Genomic DNA, 14,839 nt, shown 5'->3' with positions numbered 1-14,839 from the left:
AGGGTAGAGTGAATGAATAGGTTCTGCTATTTATAGCAGTGGGTAAGAGCTAGTGACGATATACCTTTTCCTTTCCAAAAGTTCTCTATGAATGATATCAGAAAACATTACAGGACTTACTGAACTACAGATCTAATCCACATTGCAAGATATAGATAATGGAAATGAGATTGCTTTTGTGCGTGAAGGTGGAAGAGGTGACCCATGGGAAAATGGTCATCATCATCATCATCATCATCATAATCATCATCATCTCCTCATCATCATTAATACTAAATCTATTTCCTTGTGTAAAAATTTAGCTGATCAAGTCCACATTTATACTTATAATAAAAAATAGAAACTTTGCCTTGATAATTCAAGATATCAATGGCAAATGTAAGTTGATCTAGTTGAAGTCAGTTCAACCAATCCAAATCTGACTCACTCTCCATCTCCAACTTTTTATACTCTAGTCTGTTAGCATCTTACCATAGAAGGAAACTGAGTTAATATCCTATTGGTAGGATTTAGGGAGAGATTTTCTTCCCATAACTTTCAGATATAGCTGGTCCATAATTCCTGCTTTTGTCTTTAAGTATAAGATCTTCTCAATTTATTCTTCTTCCTGTTCATCTTATGACTAGCTAGTCCCTGTCCACTCAGCACTTCTCCAACCTTAGTGGTCCATCTATCATCTAGATTTCCTCTTCACAAAACTCATAGATAACATAGAAACACCATTCCAAGATAGTTTTATGCCTCAAAATGCCCACCGGCTTTATTGACTTTAATCATCATGGCCATTACTATTGCAGCGTACAGTGGACTCAGTGTCATTCTCTAGTATTTTGTGGCAGCAAGGTAGCACCCTATAATATTACACGATTCTTTATGAATTAGTTTCCTCCTAGAACTCTTACTCATTAAACAACAGAAAGGAGACACTGTGTGTATTTTACTGGTTAGTCAGTCTTACTGAAAGTTGTAACTCAGATTTCCTTTCCTGGCATGCAACTTTGGAGTATGAAAACCCTGACACTGACCAGGAATGTGGGCCACACATCACATTGACTCTGCTGTGTGTTTTTTTCCTAACAGTTATTTTATGTGTGTGTATGTGTGTGTGTGTGTGTGTGTGTGTGTGTGTGTGTGTGTGTGTGTGTGTGTGTGTGTATGTATTTCCTGCTTCCTTTGGGTTGCATCTTCTCTATGTAATGAGCTACCTCATCATAATTTACTCTATGTTCAACCTTCATAGAAATAAAATAAATCTGAAAATCTACTTTATTGGTACCTGGGTTCATAAGGTTAAGGACATGGTTCAAGTGAAGGACTATATGCCTAACTAGTGTAAGACTGAGTTCAAACACCCTACTAACACCAAATCTAAATGACTACCTAAAAGTTCCTTGGTATTGGTACACATGCAAAGGACTGAGAATGGGAAATTGTTAAGCCTATTTCTCTCTAATGATGGAAGCTCAGCCCTAAATGAATGCAGAATATACTTTCCATCTAATACTCTGTCTCTCCTGGCCTCACTTGAACAGGATGTGGCATTGTCTGCACATATTTCCCAATTAACTGCTTTCCCTGACAAATTATGTTTCTGTCCTCTGCAAACCTCTCCTCTGACTCACTACTTCATGCTGAATCTTAATCTCTTTTGTTGAAGAATACCTGAGTTTGCTAAAAACAATAATCACAGAACACACAGTGGTTGACACTTCAAGTTTAGTCATGGTGGGAGTCTCCAGCAGCTTTAACAGAGTCCATTTATACAAACACATAGGTTACTGACTACCATCATAGAGTGGGAACATGTAGGTTGTATTCAACATTGTAATTTCACTGGCCTTAAACTTATTTCTGATATGATCAAAGTTGCAGAAATTATGATTCTTTTTTCAGTAATATGTTAATTTTTTCACCATTGATACAGACAAATTACCTTATAAGTAAATGTACTATCATGACCTTTCTACTTTATATTCTCTGTCAGTTATGACAGGAGATTTTTTTTTTCTAACCTCAAATTAAGCAACTATTCTAGCAACTCAGAGTAATTTTGGGGTCATGATTGACATGCGGAAAAGTGATACATCTCTTTCATTTAAAAATACATATTCTATGCAAGGAGAGTTCTGTGTTCACATAAAACTAAAAGAAAAAAAACCTTCTAAATTGATCATTCTATGAAGGTGGCCCCAAAAAACACATCATACTTCAAAACAGAGCATTATTATTCCATCCCCATAAACATCATTATAAACTGTGAGAAAAGACATGCCCTTTTTAAAATACGTCTTCAGAATAAATATATTGAAGTAATGCAGTGAATTCTTGAGAAAGTAAGACATTATTGAAAATTTTAGATACAAGCGGAAAGAAAGTAATCCATCCTATTCATCTGGAAGATACCCAGACACTTTCATCTTGTTTTATATTAAACACCGTTTTTGAAGAACTACTCAGTCTCCTAAAAGAGGATTTCATCAGGAGGGAAAGTATTAAGTAATGAATTTGCATGCTTTGAATTTTATGCATGCCTTTACATAAAATAACTTTGTAGAGGCATAAATCTTTTTAGCCCATGAAGATGCCACAAACTTTAGACATGGCTGTAGAGAAATGCCAAATTGGAATGCGAGGATTAACTATAATGCATGCCAGCCTGCGTGAAGGCAGGAGAATTTCTTGTTTTCATCTCTATGACTTCTATGATGCTAACTTGGCTGCTCGAGTCATATGCAACATTTGAAGCAATAGGAGTCTTTAAAATAGGTCATAACATTAATCATTCTTTGTTCTTATGTACATTTGTTTGAAGGACTAGCATCAGTTATATAAGCCTAGAAGTAAAAGCTCTCACTTCTCTTTCATGATAGACATGCATTATGTCAAATTTCGTTACATATCATATCATAGCACATCATCAAAGCATAAGCATAGTTAAAGTATCTAAAATTGGAAGTCAAACACACATTTACATTCACACCACAAATATCTACACATGCAAACCATACTCATCCCCATAGATTTAGAGAAGAAAAAGCTATTTTACCCCAGCTATGTGTAAGCTCACAGAAGAATGAGGCCCCCACATTCAGTTTTCCATGTTGGCAATTGCTACAATGTCCAGCCATATTATCACTTGATTTTTTAAAATTATCATTAAACGTTTTAACGACACTTACACTTTCCTTTGTTGAATCAGTAACAATAACCACCATGGGAATAAAATTAGATTTTTCAGTAGACACACATATAAAAGCAGATATGCATTATTCCATACCATAGTTCAAATCCTATCTCTCTATCCCTCTATTTCTCTATCTATCATCTATTTATCTATCTATCTGTATTCTGTCTATCAATTGAGATATCTACTATTACCAGGTTTCATTTCAGCCATATTTATTTATCACTTTCTCACCTATATAATATCAACTCCCTGTTGTGAATCCTATTTTTACTTTTTATTACCCACCATATATCCAGTAGATCTGCCAGATGCTATTAATGGAAATGCTATATTTATTATGACTCATTCATGAATAGAAGGCCAAAAATTCAAAACTAAACATACCACATGGCATTTTTACTAAATTATATGGCCTGACACACACACAAATTTAAGTTTTATTACCCTTCCTATCTAAGTTTAAATATCTAAACTTTTGAAGGGAAAAATAAGTAAAATTGTCTGGTTTTATTCCTTGTTCACAGGATAAAAGATGAAAGAATTTTACTAGAAATAGTCTGTGAAATATGTCTAAGTATAAACGCAGGCTAGGAGGTCAGACAGTAACAGAATTTGCCTATTCTTATTTTATTATTGAGGCTTTGCTACTGCCTGTGTCAGAAAACTTATAGCGTTAACATTTAACCAACAACAATTTTCTGACAGAGTTTGAATAATCAGGGCAATGATGCAGAAGATGATAAGAGAATGTTGCTTGTAGGTGAGCAAGAAACATTTGGAGTAAAGGATTCAAGCAAATGCCCAGTGGTAAAGAAAACATCCTGGGAAATTAAATACACCTGAGGAGATTAGCATTCAGGTTTTGGACCCTGCTGAGGAGCAGCTAACCTTGTATTTCAGCCAAGATTTTTAATACAGGTATTTTCCTCTTAACATCAAAATGAGGCATAAGCTTAAATGGCACCTACTTGCCTAAAAGGGCATTCAGTAACATATGCATATGGCATCTGGAAAAGATGACATGTAAGTGGGATATCACATAGTTGATAGAAGGAAAGAGTGTGGACTAGAAAAAGCCAACTGAAGCAGCTTCCAGTGCGGGACCACAGGCTATAATGAGAGCTACACTTGGTAACTGAAGCGAAATTTTGAGTTGTGGATATGTGAAAAATGGGATTCACTATAGTGGGTGGACCTTGACTGAACTAAAGGAATTTGAACTTCCTTCAAAAGGAAAAAGAGAATATTTTTATGAATTCAGTAGTGGTATGGTTTGATGGACTATCTTAACTTATTCTATCATGTTTTCCATTTACTATTTTAACTATTAAACTCCATAAATTTCAGACATGCAGAAAGTGAAAAATAGAATTTAAAGAGTCTATAAACTTACCATCTCGCTACAGTTTCACTTTTGATGTTTTAGAATACAGCCTTAATTTGTAAGTCTTCTATAAAAGTAAAAAGATAAACCTGAAGTTGGATATTTCAAGCAAGTTCCCAGAATGAATATTAAGATTTCTTTTATATTCTTCATTGTCTTTGAATTCTGAAATCCATAAAATAAGAATTATGAGTTTCATATTATGCATAGAAAATTTGGAAATAATAATATAATAATCATAATCATTATTATTATTATTATTGAACTCAGGACCTGGCCACTCTCCCTGAGCTAGATTGCTCAAAGCTACTACTTAAAGCACAGCTCCATTTCTGGATTCTTGCTGGTTAATTGGTTGGTTGGAGATTAGAGTCTCATAGACATTTCTGCCTCTGTGGCTTTGAACTGCAATCCTCATACATCAGCCTGTTAAGTAACTAGGATTACATGCATGAGCTGCTGGTGCCCAGCATTTAATATTTTGATTCATTGTTCCAACTAGTTTAAGAGAGTAGTTATATGTTAAGTATCAGTCTTCTTCTTAGCATTAGAATTAATGTAAATCTTGGGATTCATTCCTCTAATAAATAATTACTGGTGCATTACTATAGATACATAGTCTAATTTTAAAAAGCTTAACGTCCAATAGTCCTAAAATGAGTTTCCATTTGGAATCTTTGTCAAAGGTATTAGAATTTAAGACATAGTTATTCATGATCTTCTCAAGATAAATTTGTCCAAATCTTCTTAGCCCTAGGCTGGTTGTATTCTCAGTATTCCTACTTATATAAAGCACATTATCTGAATTGTTGAGCTATAAGTGTTTATATTTTACTTGTTCTTTCTCCCACCTGTGATATTAAGGTTCTATTCAGGTCAGGCATTGTGAGAAGGGGTAGGTATGTTAAGACAAGTGAAAGCTGTTTAGGGAAAGCATCAGCTGTCAAAGAGGGAAGGGTAAATCATGTGACCTGCTGGAGTCCCCTGATGACCTGTCCCATAGAAGTGAGGCCTAACCTCCTTGTAGGAGGCAATTTCAGACCTAGCTATAAATAGTTGGAAAAAGTGACATAATTGAGATTTGAAATTTGGTTTGCTTTATTTTCTACTATTCTCATTCTCCTTAAATGACACTCAATGTCACTCTAGATAAATAGTGACAAGGTCAGTGATCTGTATGGGCCTTTTAATCCCTCCAGGAAATCTATGTATATTTAATGCTTTAGAGAATGAAACAACATACCTACTTTGAAAGCCAAAGATAATTTATGCAATGTAATATTATTATTTTATATCATTATACTTTTAAGTATAATTTGTGTGCTTCCTACATATTTTCTCCATCCATATCTCTGGTTATTAAAGTTTATGCATATTCTTTCTTTACAGAATTATCTCTACATATCATAAAATCATTCTACTTCTACATGTCATCATTTGATAAAATTACAAAAAATCATATTTGCAAAATGATTTTGTCCACATAATGTTGGGTATTTTGTCAGTCATGGAGTTTGAACAAACTGGGCACTATTCTTGAGCTTTTTTGCTCAAAGCTAGTGCTCTACTACTTTGAACTACAATGCCACTTCCTTGCCATGTAATTGTTCATTTTAACATACCATCAAAGAGAGAAAGGACTCTGAAATCAAACTTCTACAGTTGAAATCTCAGCTTTACTATTTAATATGTGGATCAGCTTGGACCAATAATTCTCTGCTTCTTCATTGGTATCTTTATAATGCCATAATGACCAATATATTTGGCAAAAGACATATTGAGTGGGTGGTCCATAGTAACAGTTCTACTAATATTAATGCTACTTAGCAAGTTCAAAAGACTTACTCTTCACTCTTTGTCGACCTAAGAATTGCTTTCATTTCTGGTACACATTAGTCATTATACAATTGTACAACTCCACTTATCTGAAACTTATGAACAATTGATGACCATTTTTTATATCTGTAAATTGAGTAGGTATCAATGTTCATAATAAAACCAACACAAGAAAAAGGATCAAATTGGATTTTTGCACTTCATTCTATGGTAAATAATATTGAATAACTTTACCAATCAATCTATTATTTCTGATTAATATTGATATCACATAAATCTATGCCAGAGAAACACAATTTAAGTGGATATTTTGATCTCTTTTAGGCTCTTCTCTTCATGAAACAATTGAACTAAACATATGCAATTTAAGTTCCAAAATATGTATCATTCATTAGGAAGTAAAGTGAAATTTAGCTTTTTTATTTATATAAGCCTAAATTGATTGTAATTATAGGACATCCTAGTACTCATACCTGCTGTCAGTTAAGTCACAGACTAAAAGTTTTAGCTAGAAAACTTTGTCATGATTCTGTCAGAATAATGTACATTTTCACTGAAAATGTAAAAGTTTTATTAAGATGAAGCTCATAAGTAATTATTTGCAAAACTCAACTGATTCTCTTCACAATTTAACAATTATGTGTAAACTTCCATAAATAAATCTAAAAGTTATTTTATATCATATTTGTGTTCAGATATAGTCTTAACTTTGAGTCTAATTATTATATTCCTAAAAAAATATTGTCCTGCTTCATAAAGTAAAATTCATAATATCAAATGAGTATAATTACCTTTTGTCTTTGTTTGTATCCTATTTTACTTGACAAAAAACTATAGTTTAAAACTAAAATGTGTCTTCTTTCAAATTAATGACTAATTCTAGCTATTAACATAGTAGAAATATCAGTTCATCACCTTAACTAATTAGAATCCAAATTAAATCTTTTTGATTAAGGTAAGGTTTAGTTTATTATGACAATAATACCTTGATCCAAAGGTGATTCAAGGTGAGTTACATATACATATAACAGAGGATGTTATTATTTGTGCTTGTTTCTGGATTTTCACACTATCAAGAGAGACACAAATATCTTAATTCCCATCCATTATTTTATTATAGAAAAGTAAATCTTATGAGTCAATTAGATATATCAAGAAAGACTATAATATTCCTCCATATTGTCAAATGGTAAATGTTCACAAGTATTCCATGTCCAAAGCTATAAACAGCATAAGATGAAGTTCCTTTCATAAGAAATCAAAGTAATTATTTGACATTAATTACTATTATTTAACTTTAATTGCCTATAATCCTACAGACTGAATGAAAGCCTACAGTTTTAATGAAAAATAGTGTATTGTTTCTTGATACAAAGCAAAACAAATCAAAATAAATTATTTCCTGGTCAGCAAATTCCACCTCTATCAGAACTGTGCAAAGAGGCCAGTTGCAATCCTGAGAACCAACTTCCATAGATAATGGAAACTTTGTACATGAAAGTAAATTTCAAAACACCTAAACTATTAAAGAAGGTATATTAGTTTCCTTAGATGAGCTTAATTTAAACAGAAGAATTTTTGACAAGAACAAAAAGCAAAAAGAGACAGTGTGATCTCAGTATAAACAGGCTTTCTGCCATGCATGCTAGCTTTGAAGAGAAAAGAACAGAAGCTGGCCATCAATGGCTCCAATTTACAATCACAGCTAATTTAGGGACTGAGGTCTGAGGTTTCTGCTTCAAGGCCAGTCCAGACAGGAAAGTTCACAAGACTTCATCTCTAACTAGTAAAAAGCAAGGCTAGACGTGTAACTTAATGGTTGAGCACCAACCATGGGAGCAAGCAGTGGCCTTGAGTTCATACCACAATACCAAAGAGAGAGAGGAGCATGACATCATCAACTAAAATAATAGGTGGCCTCTAGATTCTGGAAAAGGCATCCTACTTTAAAAAACTTACTCTATGACAACCAATATTGGACTTCTGACCTCCAGAAGTATACAATAATATTTGTTTTTGTAAGGCCCTAATGTGTAGTAATTGGTTAAAGTAGCAACAAGAAATAAATGTATTTCCCAATCTTGTATCATAATCCTGTTAAGGCTTGAGTAAACTAGTTTTACTGTACTAGAAGGAAGTACACTACATGATTTCACATGTATATTATGACATCTTTGTTACTTCAACATACACCAAATCTACTCTATTGAACAGGTAATGTTTCTATCATAAGTGCCAGTCCCTTGGGCCAAACAGTGCTTTGATTCACAGTTTTGAAAATTAGCTACCCCATACTTAAGGAATTCAGTTCAGGAGCACAACCTAATTACTTAATTACTCTAGGGAGTGTTCAATATTCAGTGCAAACCCAAGTGGATAGGTTAATTTTTAGAAATTAGAGTATTTCCTCCCTAATCTTCTTGATATAGTTCAACTAATACATATGACTTGATTTCTTATTTCATATTTTATTAAAGTTATGTGTACTTAAAAATAAAAATTACATTTAAAAAGAAATTCCATAGTTCACATGTTCTAACAGTGAACATTCATAAACTTAGACATTTTGCCAAGTCTGATATCACATTTGTTTTTCCCTTTTGGATAGACTTCTAAATAAACTTTGTTAAACATAAAACAAAATGTTTCTTGAGACAGTTCCTCATTCTATTGGATATTCTATAGCCACCAATTGTCTGTATAACCCTGGTAGCCTTAGGCTTCAAGTGCTGAGATTAGAGGTGAGCACCATTACAGTAATCATGTAGCCTGAAGCACCTTCTTAATTCATTGTACAGATAATAAAAACATATTCCTTTACAAATCACAACCCTATTTTAAGCCATGGATTTATCCTTCAGTGGGTCGTGGGTTTTGTATTCTATTAACAATGGAGAATATTCTCTTAGAATATAGAAAGATAGCAATAAGTTCTTATTGAAATTGAAAGTGATTAATTTAGAATTATAATTAACTTGTTTTGAAAAAAATAAAAAAACCATTACTCTTACTGTTCTTGAACTATGTGGGCTTACTGAAGAGTGGGATTCAATAATGTGACTCATTCTCCTCATAGCTCTAGTTACTACTGATTCTATGCTTTCACCAAAGCACATTAAGAAAAAAAGTGCTAGCAAGATCTTGTTACCATCCTAATTTTGTCATGAAATTTTCTTTGAGAATCATTTTACTCATCTGAAATGCCACAAAAACAGCCTTAACCCAAGGGCACTGATTTTTTTTTTAAATCAAGGTTAACTTAAAGTGATTAGCATAAGCACTACAGATGTTGCTATGGGGATAAGAACCACACATCTTCTGTGATGGACATCATATGATTGCTGTTATAGTCTGGGTAAGATTGGATTATTTGTTTTAATGTCATGAGAACAAGTCACAGGATAGAGATCAGTATCTATTTAATAGCATCCCATATTCCTAAATCAATCACCTTTCCCTGGCTTCAGAATGGTATATGAAAATCACTACTTTATTACCCACCTAGGTAAATCTATCAGCAAGTGTTTGGATGTTCAGAATATTTCTTTTAATTAATATTGATTCTTCCATCTCCCAGGAGGGAAGTAACAGCAGATAAAAGGAGAGTGTTTATTCAATTTTAATTCATTCAACAAACATGCCTTGAGAGTATTGCAATGGGTCTGGCATTTTCTCTGTGCCGAAAACAACTAAATTTCCAATAAGTGGCTCTTCTGTGTCTTTCTTTACTTTGTTTTTTTTTTTTTTCAGAATTAGTTTATTCAGTGAAAAAGAGAGAATAAAGCCATTTCCATCTATTTTCTGATTTAGTCTGGATATATATACCATCCAAGCCTATATTGTTAAATTTGAGAGAAACCCATAGGATAGTAAGAGAATTGTAGTCTGTTTTTGAGAATTCATGAAAAAATAAGTAAAACTAGAATCAAACCATTAAATTAGGAAAATTCAAAACAACTAGCAGTAGACCAGTTGAGGAATGGGAATTCTAAAAGAAGAGACAGAGATGTAAATATTGAAATACAGAGAATAAACATGGAAGGAAAATTTTTGGCTTCTGTCATGTCTATTCCTGGAAACTAGAAGAGGGTTTTCTAGAAAGGGTACAACAGTCAATGAGGAAGCAATGCAGGTAAAGGCTGATATAAGATGGATAACAGTTATTTCTCAATGTTGCCAAGGTTTTGGTGTCTAGTTACATGGAGAAATAGAAAATAGGAATTAGGTGGAGATGGAGGCTGTGACAAAGTGACAAAGAAAAATGTTTAATAAAAAGTCTTTAATTATCAGAAAATATGTGTGATCATGAAAATAGTTCATATGTGTCCTGTATACCCCGACAGGTGATAGGGGTATAGATTAAGGGGACAAATTCATAGTTTGGAAGATTCCATTTTCCAATGCCTACAAGGACTAGTAACAATTTTATTGATTTTAAATGTAAAACATACAGATAGAGCTGGGTGTCATTGGCTCACACCTGTAATCCTAGATCTGTTTGAAGCCAGACTGGGCAGGAAATTTAATAAGATTCTTACTTCCAATTAACCACCAAAATGCTTGAAGTAGAGCTGTGCCTCAAGTGACAAAGCTTTAGCCTTGAGCAAAATAGCTCTGGGACAGACAGGGACCCTGAGTTCAAGCCCCAGGATAGGCCAAACAAAAGAAAACAAACAAACAAAAAGTGCATAGTAATGAATTTTTAAAATTCTCTGCCAAACTCTTACATACACACACACACACATACACACACACACATTTCTAATATTGAATTACTAATATAATCTCTCAATCTTACTTGGGGTTGAGGTAGAGTAAGAAATATTTTAAAATAGGAATTCAGTATCACTAAATTATCTATGATATATTTTTCATCACAATTTTTAAAAAAAATTTCAAAAAATGCAACTTCATTCTAACTCTGAAATTTCATACAAGTGAATATTCATTCCAAAGTTTTGTGAATATTATCTTTGTGAATATAAACTGATTCACCCAAAGTCTTAAATTAGGATCTTCATTTTCAATAGTTACACCCACAATGTGCAAATAAAAGTGGCTCTGGTATAAAATATTACCACTTCTATGGATATAATTATAGAAAGCATTGCAATCCCTAAGCCTCTACCAAAGTTTATGTCTGAGTCACGTCCCAGTGGTATAGCAGAGAGGAAAGCTCTGTTTGTTAATAGAAGTTTTCAGCCCATGGGCTTAGTGATTATACACACTGATATTTTAATATACCCATTAAATCAGGAAACGTATCTGTGTCCCAAAGTATTCCAACCATATGTACTACGTTCTGATAATTGATGCTATTTACTTGGCATCATTTGATATGTGATGATCAATAATGTACCATAGCATCTTTAATGATAATGGGTTCCCTTCCTCTAACATCAGTCTATTTCATATTCAAATAGATTCCTCTATTAGAATACTCTTCCTTAAGTCCCATTGTTGTTTGCCTGTGTAAGAGTTGACTCACTAGTTCTACAACTGGGTTATTTAGAAGCATACATAAACATTTAAAATACCCACCAAATCCCTCCAGTCCTTCTTGTTCCATGAATAGTACGCCATCCTTCTCACATTAGAGATTACTTGCCTGTCTCCTTATAATTTGGGAATATTCTATGCCAGTAAAATGGTTGATGATATTCAACATAAGTGAATTTGTAAACACATGACTACTATAAAGTTTTTATGTAGATTATAGTGGATTATTTTGTCACTTCTTATATTTGTAGCTTTTTTAATTTTGGTTCATAAGTCTAGGAATACAAATGTATGGCTGAGATTGGACACAGTCTTTAAAGAGGAATAATCAGAGAAAGTGACCAATAACAGAATATGGAGGACAGCAATGTTTTATGGATTGGCATCACAAGAGGACAGAGTAGCCAGAAGCAGAGAAGATCTACTCTTGAGAAATCATAGAAGCTAAGATCAGGGAACTGTCACAAACAGAATGGCAGAAAGTTAATAATTTCTTTTAAGAAATCAGTGGATTCTATGGCCAATTAAAGTTTTTTAGGAGTTTCAATGGAGAGTTAAGAGTCCAAAACAAAATAAACACATTGAAATAAACACATTGAAATTGTTTGTCTTTATTCATGCTAGTTTATTCAAAATTATCAAAATAAATCTGCACCCTTACTGATTTTTTTGGTGTTGACTTCATTTCTCATGATCTTTCTCCTTAAAATTTAAATGTTGAATTTGTCATGTTTATAGTGACAGATTAGATGGAGTTGTTGTATTAGAACTTTTATTCATTCTCATATCTTCTATATAACAGTGTGCATATTAACATGCATTATGATATTCATTTATAACCATAAGTATGAGGAACAAGTACTGTAGTCAGGTGAAATGATGGGAACAATTATACCCTCCTATTAAGTGCAAAAAAAAAGTGAGTACACCTAGAAAGTTGTGGAATATTCATTTCAACAGACCCTGACTTTCTACATGCAAACATAAATCTAAATTTAGCATGTAACCACATATATAAAACGAAACACCCCTGCATGCTTTGGCAGAGATGTAACTAACATTTTTGGTTGAGACATAAGAAGAAGTATTTTATAAGTTGTTTGAAAGAATGAACTATATCTGTAGATATACTATTCTGAAATATCTGGCGGGCAAAAGGGAAATCTGGGGAAGAACATAAGAAGCTTTATTTCTATTTAAAATAATCATGGCCACATATCACAGCACATGTCAAGATTAAGACTATGGTAGGTCTAAATAGAAGGCTATGAAGTGTACTATGGACTGATAATTTTTGACTTCTACACTTCTTTTAAGACCTAAGTTTGCATTGCGTTTGCACTATCAAAAAGTAAGCTAGAAACATGAGATATGTGTCTGCTAACATATGCTTTTATTCAAACACTAATCACCTCACAGCTTCCTGCTCTGTGTCCCACTTTGCTGCCCTACATTGAATAGTGTGCTTTAGAAGCAAACAGTACTATATAAACGGCTTATATGCTGTCTTCTTACCTTCCCCTTCTGTGTGCCCTACTTTTCTTAAGTTCCAACACCCAGTCTTTACCTGGAAGAAGATTGACAACTCTGTAAGAAAACTTCTTTTTATACAGTGATAGAATTTGAGTTAATTGATTTAATTTTACTTAAAATGAGCAGAGCCTTCCTCCTATACAACTCTTTACATTGAAAGGCACCTTTCTAAGATTTTTGTTTGGAAAGGTTAGCTGCTTCCTTGCATTACAAGGTAATCAGGTAAAAATCAGGGTAAAAATCACATTACTGAAAAAGGCATGCATATGGCATCTATACAAGGCTTGTGCATGTATGCCAATGATGAATTGTGAATCTGATGCTGATGCTTACACACAAGCAGGTGGCTAAAATGTATTTTTACCATGAGCTGGAATGAATGAAATGTGTAAAAATGTTTCATAGAAAATCTTTACCCCCCAAAAAAATTAATAAAAAAGAAAATCTTTACCCCAAATGAACAATAAAAAACCTCAAAGTCAGTCACTATTAGATTCTCTGTGGATAAGATAAACTTAATTAAAGTTATATGAAGAATGCTAATCTGTTTCAGGGGTTATGTGAATAATTTAGAATGTAGGAGAGGATTTTAGATGTCTTCGACTATGGTAGCTCACTTTTCAATACAGACACATACATACAAAGCCTCTGGAACTTTCCAAGGTAATGTTATTTGGGGGAAAGTGGATGGATGGATAGATAGATAGATAGATAGATAGATAGATAGATAGATAGATAGATAGATAGATAGATAGATAGACTTTTTTAAATCTGAGAAAATATATCTCTCTTGTTTTGGGATTGAAAATTATCAAAAATAAGCAGAAAGATTATGCATGATAGAAACCTGAAATCAAATCTCATGTGTTGAATGGACGGGTGCCATAATAATATTACTTTTATTAAGATTTCTCTATAAGTTTCACCTCACTTGCATGAAGTGTTGAAATTTCTGTAGTTGATCTAAGATAAACTAATGATGTTATAAAAGTAATTACAGCTTTAGTAAAGACAGCCAGATACTTTCTGAGGGCTTTTTTCCAAAAGGAAGATATTTCATTTAATATTTAAGAATAAACACCATGGGTTGTGGTACTTACTATTTCTAACTAGGAATTCTCATCACTTTATTAGTAGCTAATAAGCTCTGAGTGTTAAATAATTAATTAATCCTTCATATGTAATCTACCCTAGGCATGATGAAATTGGAGGTCTTTGACTAGATAAAGTATCAAAAGTGATCTACCAACTTTTCATCTTCAGACAGGGAAAAGTGTCGACAAATAAATACTGAACATTTACAAAAAAAGAACAAGAAAAGGAAATGGACTATTGTTCTGAATAAAGGAGAGATGATTAAATGTATAAAGAAATCAAATTACATAATGTTTAGTGTACTA

At 33.0% G+C, this 14,839-nt stretch overlaps 1 protein-coding gene across 10 annotated transcripts in view; it reads left to right on the top strand.

Moving 5' to 3' along the window:
- Robo2 (roundabout guidance receptor 2) overlaps positions 1 to 14,839 on the top strand; it is a 1,450,478-nt gene that overhangs the window by 485,349 nt on the left and 950,290 nt on the right. The window lies entirely within an intron of this gene.

The sequence above is a fragment of the Dipodomys merriami genome, unplaced genomic scaffold (assembly GCF_024711535.1).
Source record: "Dipodomys merriami isolate MVZ:Mamm:240054 unplaced genomic scaffold, mDipMer1.0.p SCAF_2, whole genome shotgun sequence".
Taxonomy (NCBI): Eukaryota; Metazoa; Chordata; class Mammalia; order Rodentia; family Heteromyidae; genus Dipodomys; species Dipodomys merriami.
Note: the sequence above shows the minus strand (reverse complement) of the source record. Positions and strands in the feature narration are given on the sequence as shown.